The following is a 23,672-nucleotide window of genomic DNA, read 5'->3' as shown; positions in this document are numbered from 1 at the left end:
GAAGAGTATGTGAAAGGTATTTAGTGATTACATTATTCTAATAGTTTAAACCCTTGTTTAGTTGCACAATAGGCTCTTTAGTGTTCAGCACCTCAATTAATTCTGCATTTTACTGTTTATTCACATTTTATTGAGCATTTTTTGAGTTTTATCTATTTTCCCTTTGGCCCTGTAAATATGATTTGTCTGATAGAATCCCAAACAGCAATAATTTGTTAATTGCTTTAAGGTGTACAAACTAGTAGGATTGGAAGGTTGTTGCACTGTCTGACAGCGATAGTCTTTGCTGTGTGTCCACTGAAACATTTTGCTCTTGGGACTCAGTGAATTGCACACTACTCTTCCCACAATGCAGACTGTCCCCTGCAGATTTGAGTGGTCACCTGGGCTTGGGGGAAAGGAAACAGAACGGAGACAACGAGGTGGAGTTTTGTGAGTTGTGTGCTGAGATTGGAGCCTGGGTATCTGGGGCAGAATGGGGGTGAGAGTTGGTGGATTGGAATGGATGCAGGGAAACTAGTGTGACTGTATACTGGAGCCTTGAGGAAGGAGGGAAAATGAGAGGATGTGGGGATATGTTGGGGTATAGCGGGGCTAGCATGTGCAAAGTTGAGACCTCAGCTTTTCACATGGAAGTGGTGCTGGGGTCAGGATGGGGGTGTCTGATTGGGTGACAAGCCTAAGGATAATAGTCAAATTGAGTGGATAAAATTGAAGGAGAATACGCTCCTGAGTCCATTCCCAGCACTGCACTGGGACATGCTTGGCTACTGAGACAGCAGTTCAGCTGAAGCATAATTGTTCCGACTGTCCAGAGGCAGATGCTTTTTGGAACAATTTATCCAGATTTCCTGGGGAAAGGACCTTGGAAGGTTACAGTTTATGGGGAATAATGCCTAACCTTGTGTCATAGTCATAGAGTGATACAGTATGAAACCAGGCCCTTCGGCCCAACTTGCCCACACCAGCCAACATGTCCCAGCTACACTAGTCTCACCTGCCTGTGTTTGGTCCATATCCCTCCAAACCTGTCCTATCCATGTACCTGTCTATCCGTTTCTTAAACGTTGGGATAGTCCCAGCCTCAACTACCTCCTCTGGCAGCTTGTTCCATACACCCACCACCCTTTGTGTGATAAAGTTACCCCTCAGATTCCTATTAAACCTTCTCCCCTTAACCTTGAACCTATGTTCTCTGGTCCTCGATTCTCCCACTCTGGGGGAGAGATTCTGCGCATCTACCCGGTTTATTCCTCTTATGATTTTGTGTGATTGAAATGGAAATTGTGTTAAGGTCCACAGGGATGAATTGTGTTGGCTGAATCTCCAGAGGACTGTGCTTGTACCTGGAAATAAATGCATGCTCTGATTTTCAGATGAATGTCATTGAAAAGAAAGGCTGCTATATGTCAATATTTCTCAGCTGAAATCTATTTTCATTTAAATTTTCCTCCAATATATGGGCCTCACATTTACTTATTTGTTTGCCACACTATACTCGTTGGGACTGGTGTTCCACAGGATATGAACAACACATTTTAAGAAAATAAATTGGATTAAAAAAACGTATCATAGACTACATTTAATCAGTTTGTTATTGACTTGTTCATAGTTATGAAACCCACAGGAATGGTACCGGATATGGCCACTGAGGCAGTGAGAATAAAGTATTTTACCATCCTGTTGAAATAATGATTGACTCTGTAGTTCTTGATTTGTGACATTTCAAACAGCAAGGTCAGTTTCTTCAATCAAAATAGAAGTGTGGGAGTAGTAATGGGATTTCAATTTCTACTTCAATTAATAGTTTAAGATAGAGGCTGACATCCCTTTGTGCAGCTCAAAATGAGAAAAGGAAACATATACATCTGCTTGGACAGTGTGAAGGTGTGATGACTAATGCTTTACAACACCAACACCCACACACTTTCTGTCCAAGCATAAGAAAGGTAGGTTGCGAGGAAAGGCTCAGTGTAAACTATTTGTTCAGTTGTTTGAATATTATTTGATATTGGCAGCTACTAAACCTTTACCAGCTCCCACCAACCTCTACAATACCCAATAGTGGGCATACACAAGACTCTTTTCAATTACATAGAGAATCTGTTATTTAAAAAATATATAAATAACATCACAGGATGATGGAATAGAAATCATTTTGTATGCATCTTATGTTATACAGATCGTGAACAAGCTTTGCTCTTTAATGGCTGCACAACTGTAGGGATTGTATCATGTGAATAAATGCTCACTATTGCAGCTTTTTTTTAGTGTGGAACTTGTTCAAAGCTGTTCATCTTTGGAAAAAAGCCACAGTTAAAAAAAAGTGTTGGCCTGTTTCTGCCAACTTTCCTTCTTTTTATTTAATAAGCTACCCTTATTGTCAGTGAAGAAGACACATTGCCTGAGTAGCTCCGCGGGTCAGGCAGCATCACAAAACATGGAAGGGTGACATTTAGAGTCGGGGATCTTTCTTCAGACTGATAGTTCTGAAGTTCTCAGTCTGAAGAAGGGTCCTGACCCAAAACGTCACCAACCATGTTCACACCTAAGATGCTGCCGACATGCTGAGCTAATCAAATACTCTGTGTCTTCTTTTGTAAACTAGCATCTGCAGTTCCTTTTTTACCCTTATTGTTTTCCAGTGTCTTAAAGAGTTTGAGTTTGTTTTTAGTTTATTGTCACATGTACTAAGATGCAGTGAAAAGCTTTTGTTACGTGCTAATCAGTCAGCGGAAAGACAATGAGTGAGAACATAGACAAAATAAGTTAGATAAAACAATGTAGCAGTTATGAAATGCAGAGCAGTGGCACTTGTCCGGCAGGTCCTCCACACCAAGAGGGCAAAGAAAAGAAATTGGAAAAACAAGCTAACAAACTGATTCAATATCACAAATGAATGACTGATGCAGAAAAAGTCAAGATCGCTGAAGGTATAGAATACAATATTAGCTTTAGAAAGCTGCAACATGCCCAGGCAGAAGATGAGGTGCCCTACCTCAAACTTGCAGTAGGCATCATGTTAATAGTGCAGGAGGCCACGAGACAATAGGCCAGAATGGGAATGTAATGGAGAATTTAAATGGCAGGCAATGGGAAGCTTAGGTTGCCTCCTTTAAAGATACAGCCTGGAAACAGGCCCTTCGGCTCACCGACTCCATGCTAACCAATGATCATCCATAAATTACTTCTATCTTGCACACTCGGGACAATTTTATATAAGACAATTAACCTACAACCCTTCACGTCTTTAGGATGTTGGAGGAAACTGGTGCACACGCAGGAAACCCACATGGTCACAGGGAGAACATATGAACTCCGTATGGACAGCACCCTTAGTAGCAATGTTACAAAATTTTGAGATTTAAAAAATCAAGTCTGCAATTTATCCCATCAGATAAAGCATAAAAATAAGTTTAATTTGACACCTAATTCCCTTTCATATCTTCAGTATTAAAAAAGTTATGGCCATTTTCATACTCGGAAATTAGCATCTTGTTCCCTATTGCTTTTCCATTGACTTAACTCAAAAGCTGTGATCAAGGACGGTCAAAAGCCCATAACTTTCTTAAAAATTAAGAGATTGAAATTTTCAGTTATTATAGATTGAAGCATTCTGAAACGAATACGAAACAATCTTACTTGGATGACCTGAAATTAAAGCATATAATTAGTTAATTACCTAATTGTAGCTAATTACAAAATTCAATTACTAGATCTAAACATATATCAATTTCTTAAGAAAAGGTTAACATTTTTAAATAGCCTGTGTCCAAATAACATTCACACAAGAATTCACAATATAACATGATTTTTAAATCTCATTGTCATGAATTTATAGACAATAACAGAGAGGTGGGGCAGCAGAGAGGTGTGGTGTTGCGGAGCTCCCGTCCAGACACAAAAGTGAGTGAATTTAAACATATTTTTTGGACTTCGGAGGAGGAACAGCGGAACCTTTAAACATCTTGGAGTATCGCTGCGATGCTGCAGAGATTTATTTTAAAAGTTTCTGCTTGTTTTGGGACTGCGAGCAGTCTTATCAACTAACTGCTGAGCTCCCACAACTGTGGCTGGCAACCTGCCATGAAACTAGCGCACCAAAAGGGGGGAGAAAATCTTTCTGGACTTTGACACCTGCGTCCAGAACAGCCCCCCCCCCTCCCTTACTGCCTCGCCGGTGCTGACCGGGCCGGTCTGGCTTTCGTGTGGTGTGGGAGGAATTCCAAACCTGCACCATCTCGACATCTTCTGTGGCAAAAATCCAAGATGGCAGCACACGTCTCCTCCTGTCTAACTGTGTCTGTTTGTTTTGCAAATATGACTGAGTGACTGAGTGATTTTTCTGTAAGTCATCTGCGAGCATTATCATTCGAATTATCATTCCGTCGGGAAACCACGGAACGGATTTCTTATAGGACTCTCCCTGCACTAATGTGTGGCGTCGTTGGTTGAGGCGAAATAGTCTGGATGCTTTTCTCCTCGATTTTCAGGATCTTAACGTACAATGTCGCTGCTCGTGGCTGCTCTTTTCCTATTAATTTGGAGCGGCACCGGGGGAAGCCCCCACGGGACTGAAAACTCCTGTCCAGTCAACTCTACACCGGTTTTACCATGCCGGGGGACGTGCGCTTCTGGCAGTCCGCTGGGCATTAGTTTGTCACCTATGACTCTTCTGCCCACCGCATCTATGGACTTGGCCCGTCTGGTCAGCTTGATGGCCTTACAAGACAACTTTATTATTCCTTCAAGTTGCCTTCGTGACTTTTTTATATTTGTAAAGATTAAAAAAGATAATTCAAGCAAATCTATAAGGTCTGATTATAGGTGTATAATTGCTCTGTTGCTGCTGATTTCAGGGAATGTTCAACCTAACCCAGGCCCAGGCTCTGCTGAGTCTGCTGTTAATTTTAACACCCCTGCTGAATTTGAATCAAGGTCTGGACTTGGTTTCATCCATTTGAATGTACGCAGTATGATTGCTAAAATGGATATGATTCGTATCTGGGCTCATTCAACTGATGCTGATGTTATTGTCATATCTGAAACTTGGCTCAACAAAGCAGTTTTAAACAAGGATATCAACATTGACGGCTACAATGTGTATAGGACTGACCGAACCAAGAAGGGCGGAGGGGTCGCAGTCTATGTCAAATCTAAGTTTCATGTGAAGATCCGTCTCTCTACATCAGTGAGTAAGCAATTTGAACTTCTGGCTCTTGACATGGAAATTTCAAAAACTCTCCACATCACTGTCGTCGGTTGCTATAATAATAATAATAATAATGGATGGGATTTATATAGCGCCTTTCTAATACTCAAGGCGCTTTACATCGCATTATTCATTCACTCCTCAGTCACACTCGGTGGTGGTAAGCTACTTCTGTAGCCACAGCTGCCCTGGGGCAGACTGATGGAAGCGTGGCTGCCAATCTGCGCCTACGGCCCCTCCGACCACCACCAATCACTCACACACATTTGCTATAGGCCACCTTCAGCTATCAGCTGCACCTTAGCATCTTTAATGGAGCTTTTATCCGGGTTGAACTTTAATGAAATTGTCCTTATTGGTGACCTAAACTGGAACTGGCTGCTACCAGCATCAGATGATTTTAAAGCATTTTGTGATTCGTTTAATTTATTTCAGATTGTTGACAGTCCTACTAGACCTAATGTCTAGACCTAACTAGACCTTGGGGTGCAGCTTGACAGTGAGCTGAACTGGAAGTGTCATATGGAGGCGGTGTACAGGAAGGGACAAAGCCGACTGTATTTTTTAAGGAGGCTGAGGGCATTTAACATCTGCCAACCCCTACTGTGCAGTGTCTACCATTCAGTGGTGGCCAGTGCTCTGTTTTTTGCTGTGGCCTGTTGGGGAGATGGCGCCCGTATAGCGGATAAAAACAGACTGGACAAGCTAATCAGGAAGGCCGGCTCAGTGGTCGGGGCTGAGCAACGAACGGTCCAGCAGGTGGCAGAGGCCAGAACTCTGAACAAACTAGGTTCTATAATGACCAACCCCACTCACCCACTCCATGCCCTGAAGGTGATCAAGAGCAGCATCTTCAGTCAGAGGCTGATTGCACCAATGTGCAAAACTGAGAGACATAGGAAGTCCTGTTTACCAGCTGCTATAAGGTTATATAATGCGCATAAATAACTGCACTTTTTTTTAAATTAATTGTATTTTAACTTGTATTTTAACTTGTATTTTAACTTGTTAAGTATGGAAGCCATTTGAGGAAATGTGTGGTGTTATGTCTGTCTTGAAGCTGTCGTGGCACTGTAATTTCCTGTAAAGGATTATTAAAGGTATAATCAATCAATAATCTAATCTGAAATGTCCGGAAAAATCTTCGTTAATTGATCTTATCTTAACTAATGTTCCTCATAAATATTCTGCTGCTTCTGTTTTTGTAAATGACATCAGTGACCACTGTGTCATTGCAACAGTAAGAAATACAAAAGTTCCTAAAACCAAACCGCGTATCATCATAAAGCGGGATATGAAACATTTTGTGGAGCAAGCATTTTTTCATGACCTGTTTCTCTTTGGCTGGGAGAAAATTAATGTAATTCCTGATGTTGACAATGCCTGGAAATTCTTTTATGATGGTTTTATTGAAATTGTTAACAAGCACGCTCCTTTTAGGAAGTATAGAATAAGGGGCAGGGATAATGCATGGTTCACGTCAGAGTTATCCATTTTACTCCATGAGCGCAATGTGGCATGGTCTAAAGCCAGGAGTACTGGTCTTGGATCAGACTTGTTGCTCTTTAGGCAGCTGCGAAATGCAAGCACAGTTGCAATTAGAAAAGCCAAAGCTGATCATTTCCTTACTGAAACTTCAAATAACCTAAACAATCCGTTGAAATTCTGGAAAACCATTAAATCAATAACTGGAAATAAAAATGTTATTGAGCTACCTCCATGCATTGTCAAAGACTCTACCCAAATTTATGAAAAGGCTGACATGCTTGGTTGTTTTAATGAGCATTTCATTGCCTCTGGTTCACTTTTCAACTCTCAAAACACAGCTCAAGGCTCCTCTGCTTCCTCTGCTTGCTCTGATAGTAGTTGTTTTTTTGAGGGACAAGCCTTTACTTTTGACGCTGTTACACTTTCAGAGGTGCATAAGGCCCTGAGATGTTTAGACACAAAAAAATCGTCAGGTCCAGACAACCTTGAGCCTTACTTCCTAAAGTTAGCCGCTGATTTTATTGCATTGCCTCTGACTTATCTTTTTAATCTATCCCTGGAGATAAACGAAATTCCCCTTATTTGGAAATCTGCCTTTGTTCTCCCACTGTTAAAAGGGGGGGGGGGACCCCACTGTGCTAAACAACTATAGGCCCATCTCCAAACTGTCTGTTTTAATTAAGGTGCTGGAATCCATTGTAAACCAACAACTGAAGGACTTTTTATCAACTAAAAGTATTTTATCTGAATTTCAATCTGGTTTTAGGAAAAAATATAGTACGTCAACAGCTGCTTTAAAAGTAGTAAATGATTTTATTGAATTTTTAGACAATAAGCAACACTGTGCAGCCCTTTTCGTTGACCTATCAAAGGCTTTCGATACTGTAGATCATGCCTTATTGTTACAAAGACTATGCAGCATCGGTTTGTCTGATCAAGCTGTCTGTTGGTTTAAAAACTATCTATCAGGCAGATCCCAGTGTGTGCGAGCAGAAGGTATTACTTCTAGCTGTCTTAATGTATCCAAGGGTGTGCCACAGGGATCGGTTCTAGGACCTTTATTATTTACTATTTATATTAATAGTCTAGATCATAAAGCTCCGAACGCAAATTTTCACTTTTATGCTGACGACACAGTGATATATTGCTCTGCGTCTACCCCAAATCAGGCTCTCTGGCAGCTCCAAACTGCTTTTAACACTGTGCAACGTAACATGTTTTAAATGCTGACAAGACAAAGCTCATGCTGTTCACTAAAGCTAAATCAAAGCCCTCGGACCTCCCTCCTATCACCACTTTGCAGGGCTCTGTGGTTGAATCTGTGTCTCAATATAAATATCTGGGAATTATAATTGACGATTCTCTCTCTTTTAAACCTCATATCCAGCAACTTGTGAAAAAACTAAAGATAAAATTAGGTTTTTACTTTAGAAACAAATCTTGTTTTTCTTTTGAAGCCAAAAAAAGACTTGTTGCTGCAACATTTATGTCTGTGTTGGACTATGGTGATGTTTTATATATGAATGCATCTTCAAAATGCCTACAGTCTTTGGACACGGTCTACCACGGAGCACTGAGATTTGTTACAAATTTTAAAACCCTCACGCACCACTGTACTTTGTATGCTCAAGTTGGATGGTTTGCCCTGTCCACCCGCAGACTCCATCATTGGCATATCCTTATTTATAAGACTATCCTCGGTGTTCTTCCTTCATACCTGCAGAAGTATGTAATTCGAAAAAGCACAGGAACTTATCAGCTCCGCTCTGAGGACTTGTTCTTACTAACTGTACCTAAAGTCCGTACTGAACTGGGGAAAAGGGCATTTAGTTATGCTGCTCCCTGCGCATGGAATCAGCTGCAGAATGAACTGAAACTTAAGGAGCTGGTTTCTATAAACAGATTTAAATCCCTTCTTAATGATGTTGAAGCGGGCTCTTCTGTCTGTACATGCTTTGTTTGATGATGCTATGACTGTGACTCTATTTATATGTTCTCTGTTGTTTTTAAATTATTGTCTGTAACTGTGGAACTGTGCTGCTGCCTGTCTTGGCCAGGACTCTCTTGTAAAAGAGATTTTTAATCTCAATGAGACTTCTCCTGGTTAAATAAAGGTTAAATTTAAAAAATAAAATAAAAAATGGAAGGAATTTAGTGTTTAATTCCCGTAAATTAATGGCCATTTTAATCATCTTGCGAGTGGGATTTTGTGGAACGCGATTGTTTGGAACGTTGCGTTGCGGTGAATATAAACCCCATATCGGCAGGAAAAATACTGCCGGTTTGTATGGGTCCTAAGTCACCTTTTAGCAACGTAAAATTTTGATCAAAGGCATCCTAAGAAGCACGTTTATATGTAAAATAAACGGCTTTCCTTTACCTGTCCCATACGTGAAATCCGTCCCCGTTGTTGGTGTCGACGGCTTTAGAAGTAGATTTTTAAGTTACTCCTGCTATTAAAATATCCAGTGCAGTTTAAAAAACCCGTAATAAAACCAATGTCGGAACGATTATTCTTCAGCAGCTAATCAGCCTGACAAAATCGATTTGAACAGGCTGGGAATAAGCAGCATTTTAAACCCGCCCCCCTCTCAAAGGCGCCTAAGTCGCGCACATGGGCAGTGACAGAACTGCAGCGCCGCTGAAGGTAAGTTTTGTAACATACCTACCCTTAGTCAGGATTGATCCCATGTGTCTGGCCCTGTAAGGCAACAACTCCACCAATGTGCCCTTTCTCAGGAATTGACACACATTCTAATGAAAAACACTCAGAATTGGACAATGTACCCCAGATTGAGTTTAGCAATTTTCCCCATACTCTCTGCTTTTATCTACAAAGTTTATTGCAATTCCCATGTGTCTTAATATAATAACAGAACAAAACATGGTTTAATAGAGTGTGGGTTTTGGTTGCCAGCTGTGCCAAGTTTATTACAATATGATCTCATATTTGTTCAGTGAGTTGTACTGGCTGTCATGTTTGTGTCGGCATTACTGTGTACACAGATAATGTCACCTGAAGTAGTCAGAGTAGAAAGAAGATAATGTCAATCAGCATGTAATGGTGTTTTGATGTCAGTGCTGTCACATTGGACTTCAACTCGCCATCTAAGCCCTCAGTAAAAGATTGAGAAGATAACCAACTATTTACAGGTTAGGAGATGACTCATTTTTAATGGCTATAGTTGTAATTCTTAAGCTGTTGGTTCTTCCTAAACTCTGTAAAGTTACTAAGTGTGAGAGGGAGTGGTGTGCCAGATGCTGAAGGGCCGTGGTGATGTCAACCTTTTCACATGAATCAATTTCACTCGAATATGGCAATTAGTGGTCATTGGTACAACAGAGAGGGAGAACAAGCAGAAGGCTTGATATGCTCCTAACTTCTATAACAGAGTGCAGAAGAGCAGATTGAGCCTCTGTCTGCAGCAGTTACATGGAGCAGTGGTGGCCACGAAAGCAAAGCACAGCATCGTGCTGGGCCAGACTGACCCCTACATTGTCAGTATCCACACACACGCACCCAGTGCGATCAGGACCATGCAGAAAGAAAGGAAGAAATGTATATCTCCTTAATCCAAGATAAAACATGATTTTTTTTCAGAGACTTAAAGCATGATAGATGCAAGATGTCACTGGAGTGCAGTAACACTTTGCGTGCATCCCCAGAAGAGGATCTAGTATCATCAATTATAACCACTCCACTCTTGAGATCTCTTGAATCCATGAGTGCTTGATTATACTCATGGTAGGATTTAACAGGATAACGCATAAAACAAAGCTTTCCATTGTTTCTTGGTACGTGAGCAATTAATAAACGAAACTAAACTAAGAGGAAGAAGGGCTTTCTACCAGAAGACACATTTACCTGAGGTGCTCAGTTTCTTGCTGTTTCAGTTTCTAGTGTTTCTGCAGGTGTTACAGAGCACAACTAGTCGACAGGTGCCAAATGGGATGCAGGGAGCACAACAGCATTGGCAACAGTGGATTCATATAAGTGTCTAGTGTCAGTTAAAGCACTGCTAAGTTGGACATAAAGGACATGCACACATGGAAACATAGAAACATAGTTGGTTAGTTAAGTTTCATATGTAATGTGGTATGATCTAATTTATAAGTCAGGGTGGGAATGCTTATTTTACATGAGGCTTTTATTTTGGTGTTGTGGCCAGGTGGATGGTAAGAAAGTAAATGGCAGAAAGTAAAGTGTAGGTCAGAGGACGTATGGGAAATTGCTTTGCAGTTAATGCGTGTTCTATATGTATGTTGACCTCTGGCAAGACTCAATGAAATCTAATTAGCCTTCTTTGAACAGATAACCCGAGTGACCACTATTACAATAGAGGTTAGCTGGAAAATGTTACAACTATTTCCAGCTGAAGCCTTGTTAAGTGTTGTTCTGGTGTGATGAATAGAAAGATTAGAACAACAGCTTTTGACCTCAATAACCTACCATTTGCAAGCACACTCAGTACTTTAGAGTAATTGCATGGTTAGCAAGTTTAGCGTCACAAGTTCACGTTTACAAGTTATAGGAGTAGAATTAGGCCATTCGACCCATCGAGTCTACTCCACCATTCAATCATGGCTGATCTCTGCCACCTAATCCCATTTTCCAGCCTTCACCCCATCACCCTTGACATCCGTTCTAATCAAGAATTTGTCTGTCTCTGCCTTAAAAATATCCACTGACTTGGCCTCCACTGCCCTCTGTGGCAATGAGTTCCACAGGTTAACTGCCCTCTGCCAAAAGAGGGTCCTTTGTGTTTTGTTTTGAACAACTGAAACTCTGCGGTATCTTGCTGGGTGGTGAATTACTGGGATTTTCTGCTCTGTTGGGTTGTGAGGTTAGATCAGGGGAGGCATTTAAAGAAGTGGTAGGTCATTTTTTGATAGATTTGGGGAACTGAGAACTAGATGGAAATGGCACAGAAAGGGATTTGGCATGGAGCAGGTCAGCCAGGATTATATTTACTGTGGAGATTGACATGGATGCTAGGGGATTCTGGGAAGTTATTAGAGATGTCATGAAGAGAGGTCACATTACAGAGGAGGAGGTGCTGGAGGTCGTAAAAAATAGTAAGATAGATAAACACCTGGGACCAGGTCAAGTGTATCCTCGGACATTGCGGGAAGCTAGGAAAGAAAAATGCAGAGCCGCTGGCAAACATACTTGTATCATCAAAATTCATGGATGAGGTGCCAGAAGATGAAAGGGTGGCTAATGTCTTACCTCCATTAAGGAAAAGGCAACAAGAAAAAGCCTTGGAACCACAGAGTGGCTGTGTTCATATGAGTGGTGAGAAAGTTATTGGAGGGGTTTTCGAGAGACAGGATTGAAGTGACAAGGACTGCTTAGGATGCGGTTATCTCGGCTGGTACATGGGAAATCTTATATTACCATATTTGATTGGGTCTTTTGACAAGATAACCAAGAAGACCGAGGGCAATGCAGTTGACGAGGGCAGCAGACCAGACAGCACCCATAGTCAGGATCAAACTCGGGTCTCTGGTGCTGTAAGGCAGCAGCTCTACTGCTAGGTGACTGTGCCACCCTCTGTCAAGAACTTTAGACAGACCTGCCCCAAGCAAGGGATATATCAGAGGAATTGTATCTTAAGGGCTTCCACTTCATTCGATGGCCCACCACATTGTTGAACGAGCTGCTTCCCAGTGATCTGAGATGAAATGCAATTAGTGGCCGGTGCTCTTCAGAAGTAAAGGTTACCGCAGCATGATAGTTACTGTACACTCACATCACCAGAGTACTGTTAACATTTTCCAAGTCAAATAAATTATGACTCTTGAGATATCCTGAGGGTGTGACGCAGCACAAGGCAATAGGCTGTTACTTGTTCCTCAGTTTAACAGTGACTTATTAAAAAATCTATAATTTTGATGGAACGTTCAGGAGCAAAAGGCCTCCCTTGCCATGTTATTAAAATTGCTTTATTCGGTTAGGTAATTACTGATTTCCACTGAAAATTACCTTGCATTGATTGTCGACTATATATCACCTGTCATCCACTTGATCATTAGCATTCAACAAACTTTTGACTTGATTCTTTTGAGTCTATGCTTATAACCTGCGGTGCTGTGTGATGTTGACTGCAATAGAATGCTGTTCCCTTTCTCTTTTTCTTATGCTGTACAATACTAGGAATTAATGGAAGTGTCCTACTAAAAATAATTATGTAGTGAACATTTTTGTGCAGCCTTTATTGCAAGTCCTCCTGCTTTTTTGCAGCTATTGTCCACATGGACATGCCTGAAACAGGCAACCTGGTGTGTAGAAAATGACAGGAACTCCTCTTCCCATCTCTCTTGGAGATCTTCCCCAGCGGATGCAAGTACCTCTTGCTCTCACCCATAGTTGACCATCGATTGGCCATCTAATGATATGGAAACCCTGAAAATATAATTCCTATGACATACTGTATCATTTGCTTATGGCAGTGTTGTCTAAATCCCTTGACAGACAATTGTTTTACGTAGGATCTAAGTCATCGAGCTTTCAATGAACATGGAACATAGAATAAATAGTACAGTGTAGGAATGGGTCCTTTGGCCCACAATGTTTGTGCTGAACAAGATGTCAAGTTAAACTGATCTAATTTGCCTGTACATGATCCATATCCCTCTATTCCGTGCACTTCCACGTTCTTATCTAAAAGCCAATGCTACTGTCGTAACTGCCTCTACCACCAATGTGGTCCAGTTCCCCACTACTCTCTGTGTAAAATAAAATTGCCCCATACATCACCATTAAACTTTTCCCCTCTAACCTTACAGCTATGCCCACTAGTGTTGGACATTTCCACCCTGGGAAAAAGAATTCGGACTCTTTACACTATCTCACAATTTTATATACTTCTATCAAATCTCCCTCAACTTTCAATGTTCCAGAGAAAAAAAAACAAAGTTTCTCCAACCACTCTCTTTAGCTGAAACCCTCTAGTTACAGAGTTTTAGTGATACAACGTACAACGTGGCCACTGAGTCTACTTCATCCATCGATCACCAGTACAACAGCTCCCTGTCCTACACACCAGGGGCAATTTATAGAAGCCATTAACCTACAAACCTACACGCCTTTGGAATGTGGTAGGCAACCAAAGCTTCTGGAGAAAACACACTCGGTCACAGGAAGAACGTACAAACTTTGTACAGACTGCACCCATAGTCAGGATTGAACCTGGTCTCTGGCCCTGTGAGGCAGCGAGTCTACTGCTCTGCCACTGTGCTGCCCTAATCCAGGCAACATTCTGGTAAACCTCCTCTGCACCCTCTCAAAAGCCTCCACCTTTACTGTAATGGGGATGATGAGAATTGTACACAATACTCCAAATGCGGCCCAACCGAAGTCCTGTAGAACATTTGTCAAGTTAAAAAAATATGATTTTTAGATTTGAGAATATATCCACAATAGTGCAACAAATAATACTAAAATACATTTGACGAAAATTGGTAAAACACTATAATGAACTATAATGAAGTGTTAAAGACAATCACAAAAATGTGGGTGGTCTAAAGGTGGATCCAAACCTGAAATGTTGCCTATTCATGACCTCCAGAGAAGACACCTGACCTGCTGTTACTTTAGCACCTAGTAGCGAAGTTACAAAACTTGCCTTCAGTGGCGCTGCAGTTCTGCCACTTGCCGTGTGCTTGACTTTGGCGCCTTTGGGGGGAGGGGGATTATAATGCCGTTTTCTCCTGCCTGTTGGAGGGGGATTTGCTCGGGCTGCTAGCTGCTGAAGAAAAATCGATCCGACTTTCATTCCCGATTTTTTTTTTTTTTAATCGCGAGACAATTTTATAATTTGATTTAAAAAAAAGCAACTTCTAATGCTCTCAACGCCTACAACGTGACGGATCGCAAGAACTGGTAAAAAAAAAAGGGTGTCGTTTATCTGTATTACTAAAAATCTGATCTTGACCACTTCCTGTTCTTTATATTGATTAAAAAAAAAACGCTGCCACGTACTGCTGTGATTTTTGGCCACCTTACTCAGAGCCCCCCTCCGCTGCGCAGGACAAGAGGATTTTTCCCATCGATTAAAAATAAAAGAGTTATTAGTGTTTAAAAAAATGTTGAGATTCTCTCTCCTGAAGGCCACGCCCCTTCCGGAGGGAATATGAAACCCAGAAGTGTTGAATGCCTCAGTCAGTCTCTGCAAGATGGGGGAGCGAGAGGGTCATGTCTCTCAGTCTGAGCTGTGAATAACACTGAACACATGTCTACCAAATTGTGAGTGGTTTTACTGATCTGTCAATGCCTTTAATGTGGTATGAAAATATAGTTTGGAAATGCTAAAGCTGTGTTGCCTTTGGTTTTTAAATGCTAAAGCTGTGTTGCCTAATTAAAGTTGCCTTGCCTAATTAAAGTTGCCTTACCTAATTAAAGTTGCCTTGCCTTCTATATAATTAAAAGTCTAATCTTGACCACTTCCTGTTTGCGCTTTATATTGATTTTAGAAAAAACGCTATCAGCAGGTGCCGAGGATTTTTCCCATCAATGAAAAATAAAAGTTAGTAGTGTTTCAAAAATGTTAAGATTCTCTCTCCTGTCAATCACACCATGAGGCCACGCCCCTTCTGGTGGGAATGGGGGAGGGACTATAAAATCCAGAAGTGTGGGCGTGGCTCAGTCTCTGCAAGATGGAGGAGAGGTCACGACTCGCTGTCTTTAATGGCCTTGCACCCTGTCTTTAATGGCCTTACCTTGAAGTGGTATGAAACTGCACTTGAATTTGGTGGCCATGCACTCTGCTTGAAATGGAATTTCAAGGAATAGCCGTGAGTCAATTGCCAGCCCACCAGCTGTGAGTGAGTGACCTGCCAGCACAAAAGGCTTGAGTGACTGAGCCGCCAGCCCAAGAATCCATTCGGCCCGCAATGTCCATACTAGCCCTCTTCAGTCCCTTCCACCCACAACACCCATACTGCCGCTCCAGAAACTCCCTCTCCCCCCCACCACTGGCCACCAATATTGGAATTGGTAGAGAGGTTGAATATTGCGTTGGGGGACCAGCCCTCCCGTGTGATGCTGGGACCCAACGGGTCCCACTTACTCTAGTTTTACATATAAACTTGCTTCTTGGGATGGCTTTAATCTTATTTTACGTTGCGAAAATGTGATTTGGGCCCCATATGAACCGGCAGTGTTTTTCCTGCCGATATGGAGTTCATATTCACCGCAAATGCAACGTTCCAATCGATCGTGTTCCCGAAAAACCCACTCGCAAGATGATTTAAATGCTCTTTTTTTTGGACAATCATGTCATAAGAGCATCTAAATCATCTATATTTTGTGTAATTGTCTATCCATAGTCAATATTTTTATACTAAATATCAGTTTTAGTCCCATGTATTGTGCAAAATAATAATAATTTTGATTATATTGAGTGGATGTTTCTAAATTAATTTATGGGAATTAAACATTAAATTCTTTCCATCTGGCATATAAATTCATTACAGTGAGATTCAAAAATCATGTTATATTGTGAATTCATGTGTGAATGAGATTAGTTTGTTATTTGGATACTTAAGCTATTTAAAAAATATATCCTTTTCTTAAGAAATGGGATCTACAGGAGATTCTTAATAGGAAAGTAGTGGGCAGAAAGGCATGTCATGAGTGGTTTGAAGAGCAAAAACATGTAGTTTACAATGCCAAAATTGAAATGTTGAGGAAAAACAAGGTGTACAGAGCTGCTTATTGGTTACAATCTGAGGAGTATGATGATGCTACTGATTATGATATGCCAATGTACCAGCTAGCAACTGATCTTCTCCATAAAGATTTGGTCTATTGCTAGAAATTGTAATTTATTTACCTATCTGCTATGGATTTACTGCATATAATACAATAATATTAAAGTTCTGATCTTGAGAATATCACATTTTTGAATTTTCAAGTCAGTCTGGCTGTTTATTACTATTTCCGTCACAATGGTCAATTTTGTAATTAATTACAATTATGTAACCAACTAATTATATGTTTTAATTTCAGGTCATCCAAGTAAGATTTTTTATATTTGTTTCAGAATGCTTCAATCTATAATAATTGAAAATTTCATTCAGTTCTCTTAATTTTTAAGAAAGTTATGGGCTTTTGACTGTCCTCGATCACAGCTTTTGTGTTAAGTCAATGGAAAAGCAATAGGGAACAAGATGCTAATTTCCGACATAACTTATGAAAGATATGAAAGTGAATTAGGTGTCAAATTAAACTTCTTTTCATGCTTTATCTGATGGAATAAATTGCAGACTTGATTTTTTAAATCTCAAAATGTTGTAACATTGCTACACCTAGTGCTTTTTTTTTGTAAACCTGCATATGCAATTCCTTGTGTCTTCAAACTAATTTCAAGATGAGTTCATTTTTTCCATTGTGTATCAAGGTTACTGTCTCTGAATTGTCAATGGTTGATCTAAGAGTCAACTTGCATGTAGGCGTTAGGTGATTCATATTTCATGGACATATATTGTCATGCTGGAACATCGAGCATCTTCCGATGAAAAAAGCGAAATAGGAAAGAAAAAATGCATTTCTTTCTGTATAAAGACCAATTTGCAAGGCATAATTTTGTTGGCAATTTCTCCATCAATGTAAGAAGAATCAAAGGAATCTTTAAATTTTTTTTTCCAAATAATCAATATATTATAACCTGAAATCGATGGTAACAGTGAAGACTATTTTTATGCATTGGTGGGAAGAGAACAATGAAGCTTCACAGGCATCAGGCTGGTGGTATCTGGTTGAGACATGTCTTCAGTCTGAAGAAGGGTCTCGATCCGAAACATCAACTATTCCTTTTCTGCAGGGATGCTGTCTCTGACCTGTTGAGCTACTCCAGCTTTTTGTGACTATCTGAACCTACAACTTATTGTGTAAGGACACCAGCAAATTTAGGTTTTAATTGAATCGCCTGCATGTTTTTAAAACTGAGAGCGATAGCTGGACCGAAATGAATGGACACAAAGTTATACATTTCTGTGTGTTTAGTTTACATCTACCAGGTACGCAAGCAAAAATGCCATGCAATTGACCTCTGTGCAGGGCACATGTCAGGGGAGTTAACAACCAGACTGGCCCACTTTAAACAGCATAGTTTGGATTTCATTATTTAACTAGGTCTCTTTGTAGTTCCTGTGTCAATTGAGCAGAAGTAAGGGTTATTTTGACGGAAAATTGGGTTGCATGAATTCCTGTTGCCAAACACATATATGGATAGTTTGAGTCATGCAGTACTGTTCCTTGTGACACTGATGTTTGTGACAAATCTAATTTAATACACATTCATGAATTGTGTTTTTAAAATGCATCAAAGAGGTTTTTTGCTTCCTTCTTGGGTTTATGGCCTGAACTGAACTGCCTATCTCTGACTTACATCTGTAATCCCAGCTGTATGGACTGTTGAGCCCTGGGGAGAGAACTTGCCAACGCGTACATGGAAAGAGAGATGACTATATTTGATTTGGCTAATAACTGTGCAAAATGGAAGCTGAATTGATAAAATGCTACCACGGTAACAGAAATGATAAACATGTTTAAGAAGCTATTAGAAAGGCACATGGATATACAGGGAATGGATGGGTATAGATCATGTACAAGCAGTTTAGTTTAATCTGCGGGGTATCGAGGAGACATGAGTGAGTGAAGTGATTCATACTGGTTGTTCAAGGCCTTCCTTTTGTTCTTCCTCGGTCGGGGGCCTCAGCCGTCCGTTGACGGGATGGTCTTGACTCTCGTAGCCGGCGGCGTTCGGGCACTCCGCGTTACTTCATTACTTTCCATCAGCACTGTTTACCAGAATCTTAACAGAACACACAAAATATATTTTCCAGCGACAAGAACAGGTGCCAGACCAAGTATCCTGTGGTGACTGATTTTTTGAATGATTGATTGAATTGAGTGCCTTTATTGTCATTCAGACCTTACGGTCTGAACGAAATTTCGTGCCTGCAGTCATACATACAATCATACAATAATAACAACAATAAACACAAATTAACACCACCACAGTGAGCCCTCCAAGCACCACACTGTGGTGGAGGCAAAAGTCTTAGGGCTGCAGTCTCTTCCCTTCTCTTCTCCCTCTGCGCTGAGGCGATACCCCACCAGGCGATGTAACCTATTAACTTTCCACTATCCTCAAAGCATGTCAAGCATGATGTTCAATAGATTCCACTTGTCAAACATTCAGCACAACATTTAAAAATATCCAGGACAAACTTGGCTAGTTTCTTGCCATCTTGGCCTCCACCTTCGATATTCTCACCTTTCACCACCCATATACATGGTTGCAATGCGTGCCATCTGCTGAAAGTGTAGGAGCCAGGATCAGATTTTCTTTCACATCATCTCCCACACCCAAGACCTTGAATGTATAGAAGGACAGAAGTGGGTACACGGGAATGCTATGATTTCTGCAGAATACATGCCAATGCGTCCTGAAACTACAATTACGTGATATGTAGAAGGTGCCTGCTTTATGCAAAGTTCCTTTCTGACTGCGTTCATGTCAAGAATCGAGAGTGTTTTATTGTTAAACCTATTGAAAAGGGACCAAAGAAATTCGTGCTTGCAGTGGCATAAAAGGTCTAAACAGAGTACTCATAGTTAACACGTAAACAAAAGAAAATTCAATAAATCAAAGAAAACAATATTAGTGCAAACCAAAATCCTGAAGTCTACAGTGCAACCAAGACAGTTCGTAGTTTAGTTGGTGTTTGTAGTGTTCAAGAGTCTGCTGGTTGTTGGGAAGGAACGTATACAATGATACAGTAATGATCAAATAGATCATGCAGTGAGGTGACACATATTTTTATTCTCCCTTTAAAAGGTAAGAAAATGATGCTGGAAAGTTAGTACTGCTGGGGCAAACAACAAAGTTTGTTCACATTCTCTGGTTTTCTAGCCTTACCAATGGACTAGACCGTTTTTTGACCGATTACGGCAATTTGAGTCCACCTTCTGGCCCAATGAAGGCACTACTTTCTGCAGAAAGGTACATTCCTCTTCAGTGTAACCCCATGCTCACGAAGCATATCGAGGACTTTTAAGTATTCGAGGATTTTCCTCCCCTGCGGCAGCTGTAATCAAAACATTATCTTGGTTTTATAGACAATATTCGCCTTCATTCAACAACCATGAAGTAATTTACATAATTACTTTATGACATCACACAGCTTGGTATGTGAATATAAATCTTGAGGCGTGTTTATTATTAGATAGCATTACTTTCCTTAATTTTGTTCCAATGAAAGGTCTTCAAAGTGAAATCTTTTGTTTCTCTCTCCACAGATGCTGCCTAACCTACTGAGAGTCTCCAGCAATTTCTGTTTTCATTTCAGATAGCCTGATACTGCAGTTATTGTTGTTCTTTTTAATTCATGTTTCTGTTTGACCAGTTCAATTCACTGAACACATTGGTCTGCCACTGCAAGACCTAGCTCTGGTGATGAATGTGCAGGGTATTGTTTAACCTCATGACTTGGCTGAGGGTTACCATGTAATCCTGGTAAAGGTGCATTTACTTTGACTTTACTATAACTCTGCAGGTTTGATCAAAACATTTTGACCACATTTGAGTTTGTTCAACTCTTTTTCTATTTGAATCTTCAGCAAGTATGGAACCAGCCTAAGACTTGCAAGATTGATCTAATATTTGGATGAATGTGCGTGTGAACTTTGGGGCTCACAATGATGGTACAGTAATCCCTCATTATAATGGGTTTCGGTTACAGCAGATCGGACCTACCAACCTACCTAGGGTGGCACGATGGCATAATGGTAGAGTTGCTGCCTTACAGCGCTGGAGACCCGGGTTCGATCCCCACAACGGGTGCTGTCTGTATTCAGTTTGTACGTTTTCCCCGTGACCACGTGGTTTTTTCCCGAGATCTTCGGTTCCTCACACACTCCAAAGACGTACAGTTATGCAGGTAAATTGGCTTGGTATAAGTGTAAATTGTCCCTCGTGTGTAGGATAGTGTTAATGTGCGGGGATCGCTGGTCGGTGCAGACTCGATGGGCTGAAGGGCCTGTTTCCGTACTGCGACTCTAAACTAAACTAAACCTACCAATCATAACTACTTCATTTGGCACTTTTGTTTGCGTCAGCTGTGTTGCTGATCTGGTTTGATGAACTTCAGTAATTCAGTTAAAAAAACAAACTGCTGGAGGAACTCAACGGGTCAGGCAGCATCTGTGGAAAGAAATGGACAGGCGATGTTTCAGGTCAGGAAGTGTTGCAGTGGATATTAGTAAATCAACTTGTGTTGCTCTTCACAATGGGTTTCTCTGTTGCAAAAATAAGGTCATAGTCATCTGATTTTTTTTTCTCGCACATTACAAAACAAAATGTCAATTTTTATGCTGAAGGTGTAAATTCATTTTAACACCGGTTTTAGTTCATTTGGATGATGTTAACAGATCAGAAATTTAAGCTCCAGTCCAGAGTGGTTGCAAATAATCTAGGTCTGGCAACTGTGTGCAACATTGTACCTTGGTACATGTGACAATAAACTAAACTGAACTGAAGTGAAAAGGAATTTGGATTCATCTGTGGCTTTTCTCCTCGATGTTGTTCACGTTACATTGCATGAGCATAAACATCAAGGTTGCATGATTGGAAAATTCTGATTTTCAAACACTTCCTTAAACTGAGCTCTCACCTATCGACACTGGTCACTGGTAAAAAAATGCCAGAGGTCTATTTCTAAAACAAATATAGGAGATAGGCCTGGTGCCCTGGACGGTACTCGTTTTGCCTTTTTTATGACTCAAATTAATTTTCTAGGTATGTTCTAACTGATAGTGTACACAAATTGGTTTCTGGTTATCTTCATGGCAATTGTACTTCAAAGTACTTCATCTGGCATGTGTTTAAATGCATCACTTTTCATTGTTTCAGCCACGTTGTTAATCTGTTCTGATGCACCTAAGTGATTCGAAGTTGACCCGCTGAGTTCCTCCAGTTGCTTTTTTTAGCCAATATTCCAGCGTCTTGTGTCTCTCAGTGATTCAGTGCCTTGCATGAATGAAGACTCATGGTGGTCCTGTCGCTCTGGCTTGTCTGCTAGTTGACATCATGTGGAAATGCTAAGGAATGACGGCCTATATGTAAATGCCACCTGCTGACTCCTGATATAAGTGCGGTATCTTGCGATGGGAAAGAGAGCCTGAGGCACATGAGACCTAAGCATATTTCTGTGGCTCTGTGGTGGATTACCAACCTGTTTAGCTGAAGATAAACTGTTCATCCAGTACTTTAGAATTTAGAACATAGAAGAATACAGCACAGGAACAGGCCCTTCAGCCCACAACATTTAAGCCAAAATTTATGCAACAAACTAATCTTCACTGCTTGCAGATGGTTCGTATCCCTCCATTCCCTGCATACACATGTGTAATTTTGCTCCTGGAGCTAAACTCCACTTAGGCTAGTTCAGTAAAAGACCGAGTCAAGCACTGGACTACTAAACTTTATTTTATGGAACAATAACAAACTCCCTATACAATACCTAACCACCGCGGGATCGAACCTTGTCTCTGCTTGTCCAAGCCCTTCAGCCTCGTGCAAGCAGATACCTCCAATAGGTTACGCTGTCTCAAGCGCCCCTCCAGAAGGTCGACAATGACCCTAGTGGGTATCACTTTTACAGGTCATCGGACCCTGTGGGGCAGAACTACAATGGGGTGGCAGCCCCTACAAACCAATCACAGATATCGATTACATTGAAGTGTTATTGACAGTTCCCCAACCCAATTGTAAAGTGCCCCATTACAATGTTTCTACATAAGCTTCTGGAAAGAAGTCAGTTGACAGAAGTAATGCAACATTCTCCCAGGGAGTATAAACTATTGAAACAAGGCTTCACACTTCAGCCAATCATCAAACAGTAACACAAACACCTTGCAATATTATTAGCAGTATTTACAACCCTTCTGCAGCCGGCCATACCTGATAATGCATCTGCAGCACCTCTGAGCTTCTTTGCAAAGTTCTCATACATTTTAACAATAGGGAGGACATCTGCACCTCACCTTATCTAATATTTCAATCTGGGACCTAGACGTTCTGGCACCGGCTCACAGCTTGTAGCTTTACACAGAAAATAACCAAATAAACAAATAGCTCTGTTTTGGCCAATTTTAACACATGTGCCTACCCAAAAGTGTCTTAAATGCCCCTTCTTACCAGCCCCAAAACACCACCACCACCGGCAGCATATTCCAGGCACACTCCACTCTCCATACATAATAACTGCCCCATACATCTCCTTTAAACTTTTCCCCTCTCACATTAAATATATGCCCTCTCGTCTTTGACATTTCCACATTGGGGAAAAATGCTCTGATTCTCCACCTTATCTCTGCTTCTCATCTATATACTTATAAAACTCTGATCATTATTATATTTGCTTGCTTGTGAATCACATCTTCTCGAAAACCAGGTGTGCTAATGCTGACATTTTTACATATTCCAGTAGAGATTTACCTCATGATGTCGAAAATTGCCTCATCCGAAAATTTGGTTCATTATTTCTTCAGTTATTTCTTCAAATTCTTCACCAATTTGAAGCTAATGCTAACTGAAGCTGAAGCTAATGGGCTGATGATGTCACAATGCCTCTGCTCCTCGCGGCGCGCTACGCAGATTTTTCAAGGCACAGCCTGCTGGCCTCTGTTATCCACGAGCTGCAAGTTACGTGCCCCCCCCCCCCTGCATAACTCGCACTTCGACGGCCAACCCGAGAGATGCCAAGGAGTACCCGAGTGATTACGTCGCAAAGAGCGACATGCATTACGCTCGCGCCTCGGCTCGGCTTTCCCGAGAGCCGCCGAGAGCTTTGTACTAGAGTCGGGCCATGTACTACAGCTCTCTCTCCCTACCCGGGCTCTCTCTGCTTTTCGCAGCACCCCCCCGCTCCGTCCAGCTCCTCCTCCTCCTCCCCCCCCTCT

General features: G+C 41.1%; 1 long non-coding RNA gene across 1 annotated transcript; it reads right to left on the bottom strand.

Annotated features, from left to right (window-relative positions):
• Nucleotides 1-4,420: 4,420 nt before the first annotated feature.
• Nucleotides 4,421-22,902, bottom strand: LOC116986092. Its single transcript, XR_004415407.1, has 3 exons — nucleotides 22,868-22,902; nucleotides 17,571-17,573; nucleotides 4,421-4,431 (listed from the first exon to the last, which is right to left on the bottom strand). It is a non-coding gene; the product is annotated as an uncharacterized LOC116986092 (long non-coding RNA).
• Nucleotides 22,903-23,672: the final 770 nt, after the last annotated feature.

The sequence above is a fragment of the Amblyraja radiata genome, chromosome 23 (assembly GCF_010909765.2).
Source record: "Amblyraja radiata isolate CabotCenter1 chromosome 23, sAmbRad1.1.pri, whole genome shotgun sequence".
Taxonomy (NCBI): Eukaryota; Metazoa; Chordata; class Chondrichthyes; order Rajiformes; family Rajidae; genus Amblyraja; species Amblyraja radiata.
The sequence above is the reverse complement of the archived record's forward strand: the minus strand, read 5'-3'. Positions and strand labels throughout refer to the sequence as shown.